We start from the raw sequence: 14,299 nt of genomic DNA on the forward strand, positions 1-14,299 counted from the left end.
CCAAATGACAGACAGATAAAGACAGCGACAGAGGAGGAGGAGAGTACCCTGCCCCGAAGAGCTTACAATCTAAGAGGTGGGGAAGCAACATACAATTGGAGGCGGCATAGTTTACTGTGCTCAAGGTTAAAACGTAAAATTTGGTTTTCTACAGCTAAATGTGTGGGGGAGTTCACTGAGTTCATCCAGGGAATGCCAGGACACTCAGTATATCCCAGCATCCTGCACTGAGTTACATATGCGGCAAACGGCCATGTAAGATGGCAAACGGGCAGGTAAGTATGTTTTATTTTGTATAAGAGACGTCCCTTCTGCAATAAACAACCTGCCTTTGTTGCAATTTTTCTTTCCAAAATCATAGTTTACTTGAAGGCACCCTAAATATGAAACATTGCATATAAATTGTAAATGTGTTCACTTCCCTGGTGGTTGTACTTCATGGACTTTTTTCAGTCTATGTAACACATTTTTCCACCCGATGGGCATAGGTTCTGTTGAAAAGAAATGTCTGTTGTTTACGGAGTGCAATAGCTCAAGTTAAAATTACTAAATAAATTAGGTAGAGTGTTTGAAATATCAGTATAAACCTGCAGAAGCATTAAAGTACAAAATAAAAAATAGGTTATATTCTTATATACTTTGAGTTTTCAAAAAGAAGTGTTTGCTGCATGTTATCAAGATCTGACACTGAAAAGCAAGGGTGAAATGGCACATTGAGCCTAATATGTATTCATGGAACTTTGTGTTACATTGTGTTACACTGGCCAACACAAGCCCAAATGTAATGTGCAATGTTTTGGTCACAATTTCCAATTTAATGCAATTGACTCCCATTGGAAAGCATTGGACATGCAGAACAAATGAGGACAATGGGAACAAAATATTCTCCATCTAGTACCCATGTGACTTTATTCATTTATTTATGAATTTTTATAGCACTTCCTTAGTACTTTACAGAGTACACTGAATAATACATATCATTATCTGTCCCTTATAAGGGTTCTCAAATATAATGTCCTTGCTACCATCTGATGCCAAATTGAAGTGGGATGCCAATTAATCTACCTAAAGGGACAATTTTAAAAAGGAATCTATAGATTTTAAAAGTCAATGAGAAACTATATTAATCCTAAAAGGTGAAATTAGTACTGAAGTGCAGTAGGTTTGCAATATCTGTGCAATTGCTGTGATTCAATCTATGCCCAAGGATCCACCCCCTGCCAAAGCTTCTTCTGACTAGGTTTGACATATCCAAGCCCTTGTTTATAGCCAAGGCTTAAGCTTTGTATGTACTCTAGATAATTTTCACCCAAGATTATTGGTTGTGATCATCTTGGAAGAAAATCCAGCGTGTACAGTGATCCCCAACAAATTTTAGCAATCTGCCTTGACCAATCGGGGATAGCCGCTGTGATATTTGATGGTGGAGGTTGCAACAATGTGCCTCCTGCTCAGCCTCATCGGATTCATCCCACTACAAGGGCCCAACTCTTCCAGGCAATAACATTCACATGTCAAATGTCACAATCTCTCCAGACTGGGATGGACACAAGGTAATGCCCTAAGCTATGTACACACTGGATCAGGTGAATGCTTGTGATTGTTTTGGGTGAAAATCTAGCTTGTATAACCATTTATAGCACTATGGTAAATCACTAAATGACTGACCAGGGATAAGTGCTGTCATATTGAATAGTGGTATATGCAGTGGATTGCCTTTTGCTCGTCCTCCCCCATCTTCTTTCCATTGAAGCAAGCGGCAATGTATTCACAGCTCATTTGCTTTGGTGTCATAGGACAGAATCATGAAAGATCATTCCAGCTACAGAAATTTGACTTGTGTATGAAGCTTTAGAATCTAAAGGGCTGCATAGGGACTCAGTGATCAAACTGAAGACTAACACAAAAACCACAAAACGTACAAGCGCTATTGTCACCTGGAAGGTCAGGTTAGTGCTGGCCAAGGTTTTGGCCCTTACTTCACAGTTTACTGAAAACCATGTAACTTGGGTAAAGAGAATAAAAATATCACAAAGAAATATTACAGGAGAATAAATAGGAGAAATTAAATTGGTTATTTGTGCCACAAATGGCTAATCATTTTCATAGAATACCCTGCTGGGGCAGAAAATGCAGCGACAATATAATAAGCTCAATTAACAAAAGCATTCTTTGTGTATTATTTTCCATAGTGTGTGTTGTTTGTTTTTTTGATAATGGAAAATAGATTTTTTGATTGCCTAAACCATAGCCGCCCTCATGTGAAGACCCACTCATACGGTATTAATCCAGCAGCACCCTACTGTTTATTCCCTCTCTAATTTAGCCACCATTAGCCCCCGACCTTATGTAAGAGCCCTAGAAGGCTCCTTATTTTTAGGCTCGGCCAGCAGCTTCAACGAGCCTCTCCACCCCCAGATCTGGAATTGCTTTTAGTGCCTGCAAAACAAATATGGCAGAGAGCTGACACAGGATACAAAGATATCTCCGGCACCTTGCAAAAGACGACCAAGCAAAGCACAACATTGCTTGTGACTGTCTGTTTCTGCAGGAATGTTATTAGCACAGAGAAGGTGGTACAGGATCCATCAGGTGTACATTAGTCCCCCAATAGGATGTTAAATACTATATTCAAGTGTAACATAAATAAAGTTGTCCTTGCTATATAGGTGCAAAAGATGATTTTTGGTGGGTTAGGTCAAGGGTAAATTTGAATATTTGTTTAAGTGTTAAGATTCAGATGAGGAAAGGGTTAAGTGGGAAGCTAAAAAAGAGGTTTAGTGTTAGTGTAAAAGTCACAGAACGTGGGTAACATTTAATGCCCTAAACCAGGGGTCTGCAACCTTTTGAGTTGGAAGAGTCAAAAATTACAATTTACAAAATTTCAAAGTTTTTAAAGAGCCACAATTTTTTTTCTTGCCAACAATAAATAGTACTCGCATAAATAACGTTTTTTGATAAAAAAAACGAATCTATTTATTCATAAGAAAAAATATCTATTTATTCATATATAAGTAGTGTTTTTCACAACAAATTAGAAAATATATATGGCATTAATAGATAATTAGCTATTATTTAAGTAAAGAATTAAAACATTTAAACATTTACTTACAACACTAACTTGTACTTCAATAACAAACAATTGAGCAAACAAATTCAATGGGAGCCATGGCTTTGCATGGTTATTCAAGTTGAAAATTTAAACTTTACTAAACAGTGTAACTTGTACTTAAAATAAAAAAATAACATACATTTGAGCAAACAAATTCAATGGGAGCGTTGGCTTTGCATGGTTTTAGAAAGTTTGGATAACATTAGATGACATTTCATTTTCCTCAGAATTCTGTAATGGTGAAACAGGTACAAACATTTTGATTTTCCATGTATTGTTGCTAAACTGCCCACTTTTGTATTTTATTGTAGAAATATAGATACCTTTAGGCACCGATTCTATCTCTCAGCCACTATCTATCTCTCGGCCTGGCTTTTTGTGAAGCTGCGGCTCTTTAGTTCAGTCCATCGGAAGCTATTCTATCTCTCAGCCTGGCTTTTCACCACACCCCTCCGCTGTGACACTCGAGAGCTTCCGACGGACTGAAGACAGTGAGGACGCGTGTCACGGGGGAGGGGTGCAGTGAAAAGCCAGGCTGAGAGATAGAATAGCTTCCGATGGACTGAACTAAAGAGCCGCTGCTTCACATCCAAAGAGCCGCATGTGGCTCGCGAGCCGCAGGTTGCCGGCCCCTGCCCTAAACCAATCATTGTGAAGCAGGGTTCCTCCAGAGGTTGCTAGGGGTTCCTCAAACTTTGGATGATTGATCCCCCATTTTTGAAAGCCTGAATAGTCTTGGTGTAAACACCACTTGGTAGAGCCAGCTGCATTATTCCAATGATGTTTTTAGGTATATATTAAGGATTTTTGCTACAGGTCTCTGTAAGGGGGCATTCCACTGGACTCCAATTCCAGCTTTTTCTCACAAATCCCCAATATATTGGTCTCAGCAGGGTTTCCCGAGACCTGATAATCATTTTAGAGGTTCATCAGGGGTTTAAAAGGTTGAGAAAGACCACCCTAAACTATCAACCCCCATTTATGTTATTCAAGCAGCCCACTAATGGTTTTCTTTTCTCTAATTCAGCCACCATTACCTTCCTCGTGTAATTTTTTGGCTCAGCCACTAGCTCTGCCATCAGCTTCCATGCACCCCCTCCCTTCCCTTCTGGCTAAAGTGTTAGGGATTAGTTCAGGAAAGGGTTGGTTTGGTATGCAGTTCAGATTAGTTCATTATTATTATCTTGGATTTATATAGTGCCAACATATTACGCAGCGCTTTACAAATTGAATAATCATATCACTAATTGTCACTCAAAGGAGCTCACAATCTAATGTCCCCACCATTCTCATATGTCATTAACACATTCTAAGGCCAATTTTGAGGCAAAGCTAATAACCGCATATTTTTGGAATGTGGGAGGAAACCCATGAGGGGAACAAATAAACTCCTTGCAGATGTTCTAGTTGATTCGAACTTGAGATCTAGTGCTGCAAAGATGACAATGTTAACCACTGAGCCAAATGTGCTGTTCATCTAGATGTTCTTGGCTGGGTTTAGAAATTAAGGTGATTGTGGACGATATTCTCTGATTGAAAAGATTTCATAAAGGTTAAAGAGGGTTTATTTGGCTCTTAAAATCTATGTTTCAGGTACAATATGTCATATTTAGCAAGTATCTTATAGTGTTGACAATAAACTGATGAGTGGCTTTTAGGATTCATGTGTATTAGGAAGAATTTGCAGATATACATATATATATATATATATACATATATATATGTACATTTGTTACAATACACCGTGTTCAAAAAGGTCATAAACAGTGAATAAGAGCAGTGCAGTATACTAATGTGTTTCGCCATGTTGGGCTTCCTCTGAGGAGAGTGAGATCAGAAAGAATCCAGCTAGATGGTGTATGTAAAACATCTGATATATAAATTAATAGATTCTCAATGTGCGTAAAGGTAATTAATTGTAGCGGCAGTACTTTGGAGTAACACATTGAGCCTGATTTATTAAAGCTCTCCAAGGCTGGAGAAAATACACTTTCATCAGTGAAGCTGGGTAATCCAGCAAACCTGGAATTAATTTCTTAAAAGTCATTTGCTAGCAAATGTTTTCAATCCTGGACCAGATCCATTCCAAGTTTGCTGGATCACCCAGCTTCACTGATGAAAGTGTATCCTTTCCAGCCTTGGTGAGCTTTAATAAATCAGACCTTTTGTAACATAGCATGCCTTAGATACAGGTAATTAATGAACTTCAAAGAAATAAAATCAGAGAAATCAAAACATGGGAGGGAAACAGCAGTTTTTAATGGCCTCGCCCTCTCATGTGAAAACCCTTCGTAATCCCCCTTTATTTTTATCATTTTTGTTGCCGGAAGCCCTACACTGCATACTACTAGGGCAGAGTTTTTAATACCAGGACAGAGTTCTCAGTGCTAATCTCAACATGGAAAGTAGTACAATATAGTAACAGACAGTTTCACAATAATATACCAGTGTAAAAGCAATGGCAAAATTAAGCCTTACCTCTGAAAGTTGTCATTTACTTCGGCTCGGCAGTAGACACCATCACAATCTGACAACTTAATTAAAATTCACAGTCAGATTAAAACGCAGCCACTGAAGCACAAACGTTTAGCAGCAAACAAACAGGGATCTGCTGTTACCATCTGCTGCATTCAACTGCCCACTTTGATAGTGACCTGCAGCTAATCACTTATGTCACCTCTAGAGCAGTTTTTGAAGTTCTGATTGGACGAAAGAAATCATAGAAAGTGGCAGCTCTGATGCCAAATATAGGTCTGTAGCTGAAGCTTAGCCTTGAAATAAAAGACATCTTCTGTGTTTTCTTCCAGTTGCTGAATTGTGAGTAATTGGAAGTGGACAAATAAACCTTGGTGGGATCATTTAGAATTAAAAAAATAAACAAAGATATACATTTTGTTCTGAAAATTCTTTTTACATAAACATGGAGCTAGAAAAGGATAAGCAGCATAATAACAAGGAAAAAATAACAGCCAATTAACATTTTCGCCTCATCCCTATAATGAAAGAGCAGATAATATAAAGTCTGCTAACATTATGTCCAATGGAAAGGAAAATAAAATAATTTTACTGCTTAAACTGTAGAACTTTCCCCTTGGCGTACCAGGTATAAATCTCGACCCGGATGCTATGTTTATTTAGGTTTGCTTCCACATCCCAAAAACATAATTGTAGGTTAATTGGCTTCCCCCAATAATTGGGCTTAGACTATAACAGGGATATAACATTGAAAACTCCTGTAAGGGACAGTTAGTGGCAGGACAATTGATTCTGTAAAGTGCTGTTAATGCTATGTGTATATATATATTTATATATATATATATATATAAATGTATAATATTTTAAAAATTAAACACTGCTATCAATAAACAAGTTATAAACAATAATAGTAAACTGCTGTTATTATATTACTGGTATCACTGTCTATTATATCACTATACCCCTATTCATTCTCTAGGGAACTGCCACAGGGGGATGCTATGTAATGGTTCCCTGGCATGAGAAAGCAGTAAACGCAATGCAACCTCATGGCCGGTGTGTGAACATAGCCTTAGAATCCTTTTTTCAATTCACTATTGTATTTTTCTATATAGGTTGATTTTACCAAAGAGTCACCCACCATTTCTCTAAAATTTACACATTTTGTACAACCTTTATTCACTATTCCTACATTTCTAATTGAATATAATGTAAAAAAAATGTTTATTTAAGGCAAAAGTTGTGTGAAATCATTTATAGACTACATAGAGTGTTTAATATTAAGGATTAGCCTCAGCTAATATGGTTTTCTTAGGGGAACTCTCCCACGTGTGGACAGAAGCAGGGCTCTCAGGTTTTCACACCCAATATGTATGGTGATGGACTATTGCTTCTATATATGTTTTCACACAACTTTCACCCTGAAGCCACACATTTTTCACAATTTAAAGCATTACCTTTTTTTTTAGCAGCACTGCAGAGGTTGGAGCTCCATGGACGTAAGTTCGACTTAAGTCCCCTAATGAATGACTTGCAACTCGACTTGGGGGTTTTGCACAGCGACTTCCCACTCAACTTGCGACTTGACTTTAGGCTTTCTGTGCTGACAGCTGAAGGGGGTGGGGAGGAAGGCAGTGAGTCTTCTGTAACATCACCCTCCTCCCTGCCCCCCGTCAGCTGTCAGAGGAGAAAGCTGTGGACTTAGAATACGATCCAGTGCTTAATAACAGGGTTAAAGCTCTTTTTCTATATGGGGACTAATAGGGAAAAATTAAGTGACTTGACTTGGGACTAGACTTGGAAGAATTCTTGGTGACTTGAGACTTGACTTGGGACTTAGTGTCAATGACTTGGAACTTGATTACCTTGGACTTGTAGGGTGAAGACTTAGTCCAACCTCTGGCACACTGTGCATTTTCTGTGCAGTTCCCCTTTACAATTTTGGCATTCCACGGGTGTCATGATGAAATAAGTCTCTAGCCATAGACTCTGGAGCTAGAGGAAGAGAATGTCAGAAGAAGAGGTAGGAGGAATGTAAATCTTGCAAAACTAAAGGTAAGAGTGTTTATTCTTGCAAAGAAGGACCCACAAAAATTTCCTATTCCTCTTTGTGTCCCCTTGTTACTCCAGGCTTGCCAGAGGCCTGCTGAAGCATGAAACATTGGCATGCTCTGTTTTTAGGATTTTCAATTGTATGCTGACATAATATAGAAAGTTCTTCCAGTCATCTAACAAACTAGCAATATAGTAACACCTGGCACAGCACCAATTGATAAGATATCAGCTAGCTAATTAGGAACTAATTCTATGTACCCCATTTGCTACATTAACCATAAATATAAAAAAAGCAGCATTATGGACTATTAACACTGGGCCAATAAAGAAGACAAAACTAAGCATTTCCTTGGCAGAAACCTGATGGCCCATTTGTCACTGCAGAACTTCTGTGCATCTATTGGATGACAATATTGCTTCAAGATTATTAAAAGAATACCTAAAGGTTTGTAAAAATCAATTCTATCACCCAGTCTGTTAGTAGGAATCTGGTTTGGATCTGTATATTCTTCTTTTTATACTTATTTCACCAGAAGTTCTGCTTAGTGTAGAAATGCACTTTCCGCCCTGGAATCAATTTCATGAGATTGCGGCGCTCATCCCTAGCCTCTGCCTTTGCCATCAGTGTAGGAAAAGCAAGAAATACAGCATGCCCTATGAACCATTACTGTTTGCTGCTCCTGCTCAGAAATTGGTAGCGGGGAGCGTAAGACGCTTTATTTGATTCAGATCATGTCCAGAACTTAAATTGCTCATTATTTATTTGATCGGTTGTGTTCTATGCTCATTGTTCATTTCATCAACCTGAAATTTTAAGCTAAAGAAATGTAATTGATGTTTACTCTTGTTTGAACTTTTGTATCATTTGTGTGTTTTATCCAGATTTGTACAGTAATATAACATCCTTTGCACATTGCCCCATGTGCAGTCATTTACTGTAAAAAAAAATTCATTATAACTTTAGTTTTCTGCAGGAAGCATATAGTGAAAGTGACCTGCTGGGCTCTTCCTACAGCTCTGCTCCCTGTACAGGCACACTGCTAATATACCCAGAATTTTTTTATCATTTTTTTTTTATAATTATTTTTTTGCTACTTTTACAGGGAGCTGACAAGCAGTTATATGTCTTTTTTAGTATTAGATTGGTTCCCAATCAAATCTTGCAGTCAGCCCGTAGTAGCCTGCAACTCCAGGGTTCTAAGGAACCGTAGGGTTGCTCCAGATGTTGCTAGGGGTTGCTTGAGTAATGAGCAATGTGCACCAACAATCTTTTTGGCTATCTGTAAATGTGACATTTTTCCCAAAGGCCGGCAATCTAGGAGACATTCCCACTGACCACCACACTAATATATTATGAGATGTTGATATAGTATTTATAGCAGAGGTTCCCTAATGACCTAAAAGCTATTTCAAGGGTTCCCCCATGTTAAAAAGGTTGAGAAAGGCTGCTCTAAGAGGTACTGGAGTTGCAAATGTTTACATTGATAAATGTTGTGGGCATTTGCTAGAACAGGGCTGTATACCCTCTTTCATATAGATGCCAAATTCCATATTGCCCAACAAACGGAGGGCCAAGATGATTGTGCAATGGCAAACATTGGGATGGCCATGTGTTGCTATAATCATTTTTTTATTTTGTAGCTAATTGCTGAAAAATTATTTAGGTTAAGCTTAGTTACATTATAACACCTTTCACAGAGATGTCAAAAAATTGGTCTGCCCAGACCAATTTCCAGGTGTAACAGGAAGTGGGTGCTGGGTAAGCATGGTAGGACAGTGGGTATATACAGATTAAAACAAAGAGGACACAAATGAGAGAGGATGGAAGAAGAAGCAGAAATGGTTGTCCTATTTGTAATTGAAGTGCTTGATTTGATGCTAGAAGCGGGGAAATAGTTTATGATTGTTTGCTAAGGTATGCCTGTATGTTGTTTCAACAGGGCTTGCTGACCTGTAAGCCTTCTCTGTAGACATGTTTGATTCAGTAAAGATTTACATATCACATCTTCATATAGTGTACATGTCTTCACTCTCTTGAAAACTGCTGTAGAAAGAGGGGTACGAGTTATCCTAGCAATACACCACAATGGTGAGGGCTTAAAGGGGAATGTTTAAATAAAATCTAGACCTACTCACTGCACACAAATGCCACAGACCTTGTACCTACAAAATACTCTTTACTTTTATTGGCTGCACAGATGTATGGACAGAGTACCTAAAGCTGGCCTATCATCACATTTTCAACAATATGTAAAAGCATGGCTAACCATTTCACATACTTGCATTGGGATACTTGCATCACATATGGAAACTGGAAACTGTGGGCTTCTGTTATATGATGAATTGCGCATGCCTGGATTTCTGGTTCTTGACACCTGGCTTGTTCCTGACCTTTCTTGCTTTCTGCCTGTCTCAACCCGTCTTCCTTGACAATTCTCCCGCCTAGTGATTTAGTAGTGTGAATCATCCCACCCTAGTGTGCCCAAGGACCGCAACCTGGCAGTAACCAGCAGTGCAACATCCTCAACACTAGAGGCTCTGGAGAAGACCTGGTTACTTTTCAGACGCTGTACCTTAGCCCTTCTCAGGGATCACACCATTTCTGTGGAACCGTAGCACCCCCTAGAGGCCCTGTCTCTCCAAGCGTGACCCACAGTGAGACCGGCAATTTTTTATATTACATTTGGATACAGATACATTACCCAGTGTCCAATCTTGTGATCTCTGTGCAGTGAAAAAATAGGAGGTGTCAGGAAGAACCCAGAAGAAGAAAGATGGCAGTGCTGGACAGGACTGCAAGCCCCGGAAAGAGGAGATAAGCCAAGACAGCTCAGGACTTGCAAGGCATAGATTAAAGCTGCGTACACACTTCCAATTTTTATCGTTGGAAATGAACGACGAACGAACAACGAACGATCGATTGGTCAAAAATCGTTTGTAAAAAAAGTAACCAACGACGCCGACGAACGAGAATAGTCGCTGGAAATGAACGACCGGACCGGCGGATCGGATTGGACGACGATCGTTTACCATCTATCGTGTGTACGGTCGTTCAGTGATCGTCCATGGTCTGAGCATGCGTGATGAACGAACGTTCGCTCAATACATACTTTATTGTGTATATGAGTGTATGTGTGTATATATATATATATTTATCTCTCTCTCTTTTATATATATATATTTAAAGAGAGAGAGAGAGAGAGAGAGAAATATTTATATATTTATGTGGTGTTCCAGCGGAGTTCTTCATCCTGTTCCACTGCGGCACTTCATCCTTTTTCTTCCAGCGGAGTTCTTCATCCTGTTCCACTGCGGCACTTCATCCTTTTTCTTCCAGCGGAGTTCTTCATCCTGTTCCACTGCGGCATTTCATCCTGTTTAGCTCAAATTTACTTACCTGCCAGTCAAGTATAAATAATTGAACGAACACACACAAATTTTTTTCAAATTAAATACATTTATTGTAAAAATGTCTAAAATGAAAAGATATGAATATTTATTTTTTTGCTAAATTTTTTTTTTTTACATTTTTGGAATGCCCGCAGCTCACTTCTCGCCTCGGGAACTGTCTTGGCCACTTCAGTATTCACTTCCTGTCGTGCACGTCATTTCCTGTATCGCTCAAACGATCGTATCTATTGTGTGTACAATATCTGCGAACGATCGTGTCGTTATCTGTATGTGCAGGATCGGTGCTATACGATCGTTCGCCGATATCGTGCAGGATCGTTCGTCGTTCGTTTACCAACGATAATTATTGGAAGTGTGTACGTAGCTTAAGGGTTTTTAACAAGCAAATGTAACTGATTAAGTTCTGCTTTTAAGCTGTTAAGAACCTTTAAAATCACTACAACCCCTTCAAAAGACCTTCTTTTGGCAGTATACCAAAAAAAGGAATTTCATGTCTTGACACCTCATATGACACCCACGACAGCTCCCTTGTGGCATTTCATAATTGTCTAAAAAAGGGACACTAAAAGCAAATTGCAAAATATTGTCTGAAATTAATGGGTGAATTTACAATTCCTGATAATCCTCCTTTATGCTGCACGTATTCGTAAGCCACTCCCACCCACCCCCATATGTACATCTGGAAGTTGGTGCTTTACAAGTGTGATTCATAGACCATAATAAACACAATGAAACCAATTCAATATTTTGTTTTTCTTTATTCCAAATTGAAATCATATTAAATTAAAGTTTGTATTACAGTTGCAGCTGAGCAGTGATTTATGGCAGATGATGTTTTGTTGGTCTGTTCTGTACACAATACAAATACAAAAGTTAAAAAACTCCAAATTTAAAATAAAAAAAATCTTTAAAAAACTTTTTAAAATAAAATATAAAATGTAAATTTAAATTATTTCTTTCACTCCACTAAAAAGTGCACCACATATACAGGTTATGCGCTATCCATACCATAAAACTTTGCATAAAGGTTTATCATATCATTTGTCTTTCTTTAAATATTGAAGGGCTAAAAATTGTAAAAGAGTCTCTCAGCTAAGGTATAAAAAGGGATATAAATAATCTGGAAGTCATAATGCCAAATGCAGATTTAGATATGTGATTGGTTTATCATACCAGTTATTAAAACAATAATATTATTTTCTTTTTAAAAAAAAATTCTGCGCAAAGACACAAGCTGACTATACCCTGATCCTTAAAACTTAAGTAGGATTACAATAATATTAATAATATTGTTTAACATTTAAAAAGTCGGACAATTTGCAGACAAAATAAAGATTGTATTTTTATCTTTCATAATAATATAGATATGTACATCAAAAATAGAATTCCAGGAAGGCATTGGATTGTTGCTAATAAAAAAAAGTCCTATATAAATGTGCATATGTGTCCACTGTAAGACCAAGGAAATTTTCCGTTTTAAATAGACGTGGTACCTGCAGAGGGAGAGAAAGAGAACGTGAAAGGTTTTTACATGATTACAGGTAAGTGTATGTAAACCCTTATGATCAACTTCTGTTATTTGCCACCTTCACGCTTCTGTTAAATATCATGAATAATAAAATGGATATGTGAAAAAGTTTTACTTTCTCCTCTGGGTGTTCCATTTTGTCAGTGGAAGATGGAATATGGAACACACATAAGTAGACATGGATTGGCCAATTATTGTGCACAAGACAACAAGACACTGGGATTTTCCCAAAATTTACACACTTTCATTCACACGCTGCCCTGAGTACAGATGCTCCTCGCTTAACGACCAGGTTCCGTTTCTTGTTAAGCAAGGAGCATAGGATAGGATAGACCTTGTTTGCAGCGCCTGTCAGTAACAAGCTCACTGACAGTCTGCAAACTGGAGATCATGGAGGAGTGCAGAGGAGGAAAACAGCTGGAGTCCTGAAGACCGAAAAGGACATGCCTTGTGGATGCACAGTTTTCAGAGTACTTGTTGGAGGAGTCGGTCATAAGTGCAGGTGGTCGATAAACAGGTCGTAAAATGAGAATTACCTGTACTCTGTTCACAACCTACCCCGTGCATTCACCTCCCTCCCCTTATCAGCACCCAATTCTCCACTGACCCCATTTCTCCCATCAGAATTAGCCTCTCTACTCATCACGTCTTCCCTTTCCCTAATCAACATGCTGCTTCTCCATTCACCCCTATTTACATTCAGAACTTGCTACTCTATTCAGCCCCTCTCTTAATAATCATTGTCTCCCCCACTTACCCCCTATCAGCTCCTGGATACTGATTACAGTCATATCTCCATCAGCACCAGATTCCTCCATTAGGTGCCCTTCCTGTCAGCACTTGCTCCTCTCACCTCCTCCTCACAATTAACCTTTCCCCATCAGCACCCTGTTCCCTGTTTACCTCCCTTTATTCACCCTCCTCTCCCAATAATTACCCGACTCATCCATTCACTCTCCTCTACTGATCAACATCCTGTTCCTCCAAATTTACCTGACAATGGCAAACTTTTTTTTTAGCACTAAAGGCATTTTCAGTGCACAAAACTAGGTTCTGCCATAAATTTAGTGTTGTCCTGCAATATGTGCCCCCTGCATTGTTACTGCAAACATGTTATCATAAGTGTGAATGAACTAAAAAATAACAAACACCCCCCCCCCCCCCCCCCCAAAAAAAAAAAAAAAAAAAAACCCCCCCCCCCCCCCCCCTTCCATGTTAAAATCCCTAGCGGTCTATTTGCCCCAAAATTTCCATGCAAAAAGCAGTACAATTTTTTGAATGTATTTTTCATTGTAGACTGTAATTCTTAGGCATAATTTACTGATATTTATTAAATTTAATAATAAACTTAAACATAATAAATATTTAAACATGTAATGTAACTGTATAGTTTCATATATAATATATATATATAATATAATTATAAATATTTCTTTGTATTGGACTCAATACAGCTATTTTGTATTGAATCCAATACAAAATTATTTGAATTTCCCGCTGATCCGCCCGTCTGACGCATGAACCGACATCACCAGGAAACCCCGTAGATTTCGTCTCTGCAGGACGCCTGGGGACAGCGACAGAACCAGGTAAGTGGGGTTTTTTTAGTTAAAAGCTACCCCAAGTGTGACTCGGGATTATCACTTTTTGCAAGTAAAATCGAGTCACACTCGGGATTACCGCTAAGGGGGGTAAGGAAATGAGGAGAAGAGGTATTT

The 14,299-nt window shown here is 38.5% G+C and overlaps 1 protein-coding gene across 2 annotated transcripts in view; it reads right to left on the reverse strand.

Annotated features, from left to right (window-relative positions):
* Window positions 1–11,791: 11,791 nt before the first annotated feature.
* Window positions 11,792–14,299, reverse strand: part of MBD2 (methyl-CpG binding domain protein 2) — a 42,695-nt gene continuing 40,187 nt past the window's right edge. For both annotated transcript variants that reach the window (XM_072416474.1, XM_072416475.1), the window contains exon 7: window positions 11,792–12,546. The gene's annotated coding sequence lies outside the window, so the exon portion shown is untranslated. The remainder of the gene's footprint in view (window positions 12,547–14,299) is intronic.

Source organism: Pyxicephalus adspersus, chromosome 6, assembly GCF_032062135.1.
Source record: "Pyxicephalus adspersus chromosome 6, UCB_Pads_2.0, whole genome shotgun sequence".
NCBI classification, from domain to species: domain Eukaryota; kingdom Metazoa; phylum Chordata; class Amphibia; order Anura; family Pyxicephalidae; genus Pyxicephalus; species Pyxicephalus adspersus.